Genomic DNA, 6,000 nt, shown 5'->3' with positions numbered 1-6,000 from the left:
AAGGAAATAATTTTTGTTAGCATTTGCCATATCCAGAACCCTGTTATGTACTGAAATGAATTTTTGCCATTACTTTTAATGTCAAAAACTGCAATAACGTTTGCACCAGCCTAATAAATAAAGATGCAGGATAGAATATGTAAGAGCCCTGCCTGCCAAGAACTTACAGTCTTCAAAAGGGCAGAGCTTATAATAGCAAGACTGTGAATCAGATCTGTTGATGATTTCCTGAATGTCCAAATTGCCTAGAATAGTACAAGATTCCTTTAAATGGACTGAAGACCCCGTATTCTTTGGCAGTTAGGAGCTGGTGAAATTTGCATTATTTTTATTAAGAAAGGGGAGCCTATCTATTTCTAGATGCCATGGATCACTCTATGGTTTCATTCACACTGGCTCTCAGACATAGCCCTAGACCGGTCACAGAGCTCACTTACTTATGAGTAAACAACCATCTAGAGCCTTTCAAGATGGGGTTTCTTTGCTTCCAACCCAGGAATTAGTACTTAAACATAGTGTAAAGAGAAAATTAAAGAAATATGAGCATTTAGTTTGATTGAATACTTAACATTTTGTGAGTTATAATAATACAACAACAAAAATTTTTTTAAAAAAGAAGGCATATTCACAGAGGGGTAGAAAGAGACCAAACCAGCTTAAAGGTGTCAGGAAAGAAAAAATATTCCAATTAGAAAACAATATTTAATATTGCAAATAGAGCAGAAGGGTTGGAATAGAAAAGAATGAGGTATTAAAAAGGGCCTCTACATTTTACTGAGTTGGTATATATTCCAAATCTTGAATGAGAGTGTAGGGTTTTTTTTTTCCCCAATTAAATGAAAGGGGTGAAGGTGCAGTTATCTTAGGATGAATATGGTCAAAAGTATTTGTTTTTTTTATGGTAAAAAAAATACAAGCAGCATTAGAATGGAGAGGCAATATTGGTTAGAGATATAAGCTTTGAACCCATGCTGCTTGTGTTAAGCATCCACAAGTTGTGTGATCTTAGGTTTAGGTTATTAAACTTTTCTGCCATTCAGTTTCCTCATTTCTTATTTGGGAATCATAAAAATACCAAAGTAGACCTATGTAGGATTTAAAGTAGAAACATACCTATGTAAAAAGAGGAAATTATAAAGTATAGAAAGATAACTATAAACCAAAAACTAATTGGCCTCCAACAAAATTTCTAAGATCCTTTTTTTTTTTTGGGATGGCCTCTCTCTCTGTCACCAGGCTGGAGTAGAGTGGTGTGATCTTGGCTCACTGTAACCTCCATCTCCCTGGTTCAAACAATTCTCCTGCCTCAGCCTCCCTAGTAGGTGGGACTATAGGCATGTGCCACCATGACCAGCTAGTTTGGGTATTTTTAGTAGAAATGGGGTCTCACCATATTGACCAGGATATTCTTGATCTCTTGACCTCATGATCCTCCCACCTTGGCCTCCCAAAGTGCTGGGATTACAGGTGTGAGCTACCATGCCTGGCCAGAAACAGCGATTCTTTAAATGAATTCCAAAGAGGAAATGGACTAGTCATGGGCAGAGGATATGTGCAGTAGTTTCCCTTGTCTGTGGTTTTGGTTCCTGTGGTTTTAGTTAGCCGTAGTCAGCTATGGGCCAAAAATATTAAATGGACAATTCCAGAAGTAAAGAATTCATAGGTTTTAAATTGCTTGCCATTCTAAGTAGTCTGATGAAATCTTAGGCCAGCCACTTTGTCTGTGAATCATCCTTTTGTCCAATATAGCCATGCTATAGATGCACCCCTGCCCTTTAGTCACATAGTAGCCAACTCAGTTATCAGACTGGCTGTCAAGGTATCTCTATGCTTGAGTCAAATACTCTTATTTTACTCAATAATGACCCCAAAGCACAAGAGTAGTTTGGCTATACCAAAGAGAAGCCATAAAGTGCTTCCTTTAAACGAAAAGGAAAACGCTGTCAATAAGGAAAAAATTGCTAAAATCTGCAGTAAGAACTAATCTATCTACGAAATTGTGAAGAAGATGTAAATTCATGCTAGTTTTGCAGTTGTATCCCAAACTGCAAAAGTAGCAGCTACAGTGCATAAAGAGTGCTTGGTTAAGATAAAAAAAAACTCTTTAGATTTATAGGTGGAAGACATAAACAGAAGCATATTCTGATTGATGGCAATTAGGGTGGTTCTATTACTGGCTTCAGGCATCTATAGGAGTCTAAGCACATATTCTCTGATCATAAGGGAGAATTACTGTGGTTCAGCTGAACAGACACTGCAGGTGAACTTGCCTACCATGATGGAATAAAGACATTTCTGCCTTCAGAGACAGGAATAAGAGTGATACCTTGAGAAGGTCTATCATTTGCTTAAGGTTGATCAGAGAGTAAGAGGCTGAATTGATTTGGGGACAGACTTCTCAGGTTCCAAAGATTTTCTAGAGTTCCCAGAGTCCTCTGAGACTGAACAGGACTTCCAGATGGGACTACTGAACAGTCATCTAAGCAATCAGCCAATTAAGGAAAGTCTACAAGAATTTTGCAAAAGGAAATAATGCATCAGGTGTTTGGAGGGTGTAAAATATGTATATGCATAGAGCAAAAGCAGTGAGATGTTTAAAATTCTTTTAATAGAAACCACAGCAAGAAAAGAAAATGCTTTTTAAAAACTGAATTGCTTTTATGGTAGCATTCCAACTTATAAATGTAGGAAAAATGGAATTAGAAAAATGCCACTTGACAACCATATGAGTGATAATTGTTTCAGGAAGAATCATCAATGGATGCTGAAACTAATTGGTGAAGATATAATGAGAAAAAGGATATTTATACAGATCTTCCCTCACAAGATATCATAACTAATAATCATAGTGGAAAAACTTGGTATATACCACTTCATTCAAGGGATTATAATTGATATCAATAGCAATGAGATAAACAGATCCCATGATACGTTGCACTGAGGACACAAAATCTCTTCTGTGATGCTCCTGCCAAACTCCATGAGTATAAAGATGAGGAAACATCGGCAAACCCTAACCAAGCGACATTCTACAAAATAACATACCAGTATCTTCAAAAGTGTTATCAAGGACAAAGAAAAACTGGGGAATAGGAATCATTCAAGATTTAAAGTGACTAAAGTGACATGACAAATAAATGCCACTTGTAATAAAGGTTTGAATCCTTGTCAAGAAAAAAAAAAACTTTTGTTTTTCCCTACAAAGGAATAACTGACAAAATTCAAAATTCAAATAAAGTCTCTATGTAAGGACAAAAACTGGGAATAATAATAGTATCTATCTCATAGTATTATTGTGAGGATTATATAATAAAACATATTATCAGTAAGTGTTTGTGTTAGCAGGTCACATACATGATACCCTTGGGGTACTATGTCCCATGGAATTCACAATTTGGATAACAGAATCACAGATAATATGTGCCATATATGATATGTCACATATTATCTTGCATGAGTTTTGGGGAAGTCCACATGAATATGAGGCAAATTAGATTAACCTTCATACAAAATAGAATAAAGACTTTAAATAGCTTCACAAGGATTTCATTTCCAGTGTTAGCGACAAATAAGAAATGGTCAGGAGAGGATTTTACTACCAACTGAAATTACACACACACAGTTTCAATTCTGAGTGATTTTTGGAAACATGATTTGCCTAGAAAAGGTGGTGATGATGATGATAATGATGACTATTTGTCCATAAAAGATGATGATGGGCTGGGTGCAGTGGCTCATGCCTTTAATCCCAGCACTTTGGTAGGTGGGCAGATCACGAGGTTAGGAGATCGAGACAATCCTGGCCAATGTGGTGAAACCCCATCTCTACTAAAAATACAAAAATTAGTTGGATATGGTGGCATGCACCTGTAGTCCCAGTTACTTGGGAGGGTGAGGCAGGAGAATCGCTTGAACCCGGGAGGCAGAGGTTGCAGTGAGCCAAGATGGTGCTGCTGCACTCCAGCCTGGCAATAGAGGGAAACTCTATCTCAAAAAAACAAAAAAAACTTTATTTAATTTTTTGATGATGATAATGATCACTGTTATGGTCATCATCTTTAACTAGATCTGAAGGGTCAGTATCAGGTGCTAAGCTTACTCTTGACAAGCAGAGCTATTTTTTACTTAGACACTTGGAAGCCTTTTGAGCAGTCACTTATGCACAGAACCCTTGTTTTTGTATTTTCTTATGCTGTAATAAGATCTCTCATACAATGTTAATAATTATTTGTAATATCAGCATCTCTTATTATAGATTTAAAAGGTAATATATAAAAATTTCCTTACTAAATGCATACATATAATATAGCAATGTAATTTTCCTGTTAAAAACTTGATGAAAATTTAGTGTATTATTTAATTTATCTTTTATGACTCACAAAATATTCATTCAAGTACCTTTTTTTCTACTAATGGCTTTATATGTTTGATAAACTACACAAAAATCTGTGTTTTCACTATAAAAACTAAGAAAAGATTTTATAGCAGGACTTTAATGAAATACAAAATGGATATTAATACATTGATGTATAAGTATTATGTATGTATATGTGTATATTTCTCCCTGATATTGTAAAATTTTTAGAACCTATAAGATTGATAAAGTGCAGGAAGATATTTATTATTTATTTATTTATTTACTCATGTATGCAGCAAATATTTGTTGGGCATCTATTATGTGTCAGGCATAGTTTTGGCACAGGGAATATAGCAGCAAAGAGACACAGCTACTGAATTCATAAAACTTATATTCTAGTGGTGAAAGACATAATTAAATAGGCAAATGCATTATATAATTTTAGGTATGTCAAAAACAAAATTATAACAAATTTACTTACAGATCGAATTGCCTTTTATTCACAATTCATGAATTGTAGTTGCCTCCATTTTATTAAATAGAATGAGAGCATTTACTGGGAAATGGCTGAAGGGTGGTTTTTTTGTAAGATGGTAACAAGAAAGCAGAATAGAGAAAAAGCTGATTGGTTGACATCAGCTTACTTTTCTTATAAGCATTAAAGCAGAGGGAACTTTTTTATTATGCTGACTCTGGTAGCATGAACTCTCTGATTTGTTGTGGGGAATCTACTATTTTTAAGAAAAATTGGTCAGTTTAGGAATCTACCTGGTAATTTAATGTTTCAGTTTGATTATGTGTCTCTTAGCATGAGTGCCTCCATTTTGGTTTTGTATGACTTGTTAGGGTCCAGTACAGAAGCTCAGTCTAAAACAAATGCCTCCCATAAATTATTTTTACCAAGTGCTGATAATTTTCTGAGAAAACAAACTGTTTTCTGTCTATACTCACACACTTCTATGCTTCACTTTATGTAACCAAATTGTGTGGTGTTTTTTTCCCCCACACCAATCAATTCTCTAACACTAGCTGGTGGTCCTACAATTCAATTTAATTCTGACACTATCTTCCTGGAGTTAGTGTCAGATCTCACAAATAAAAGGGCTCAGTTCAACAAGACTGGACCCACTTCAGATGCCAGTCACACATCAGGGTCTCCTATGCTCTGACTAGCTGGCTAAAAATTGGGAGTTCCCACAGCCCTACTTGGGGTTCAGTAATCTGCTAGAATGGCTTACAGGACTCAGGGAAACACTATACTCATGATTCCAGCTTATTATAAAGGATATTTTAAAGAATCCAGATGAACAGCTAGATGAAGTGCATAGGGTAAGGTCTGGAGGGATCCCCGGCACAGGGGCATCAGTTCCTGTGGATGTGGGGAGTGCCATTCTCCAAGAATGTGGATACTCTTCACCAACCCAAAAGCTCATCAAATCTCCTTGTTCAAGAGTTTTATAGCTTTATCACCAGCAGCTTGCTGGGAAGTCAATGATTCAGGATGAAAACTACAGGATTCTGATCACTTACTTGTCTTTCTTATGAGCAGCCCCAACCTGAGTTCTCTAGGGGTCCCACCCTAAGTCACCTCAAAAACTTGGGTATGTTCCAAAGGGCCTCATGATGAATAACAAAGGACACTC

Source organism: Callithrix jacchus, chromosome 1, assembly GCF_049354715.1.
Source record: "Callithrix jacchus isolate 240 chromosome 1, calJac240_pri, whole genome shotgun sequence".
Taxonomy (NCBI): Eukaryota; Metazoa; Chordata; class Mammalia; order Primates; family Cebidae; genus Callithrix; species Callithrix jacchus.
Note: the sequence above shows the minus strand (reverse complement) of the source record.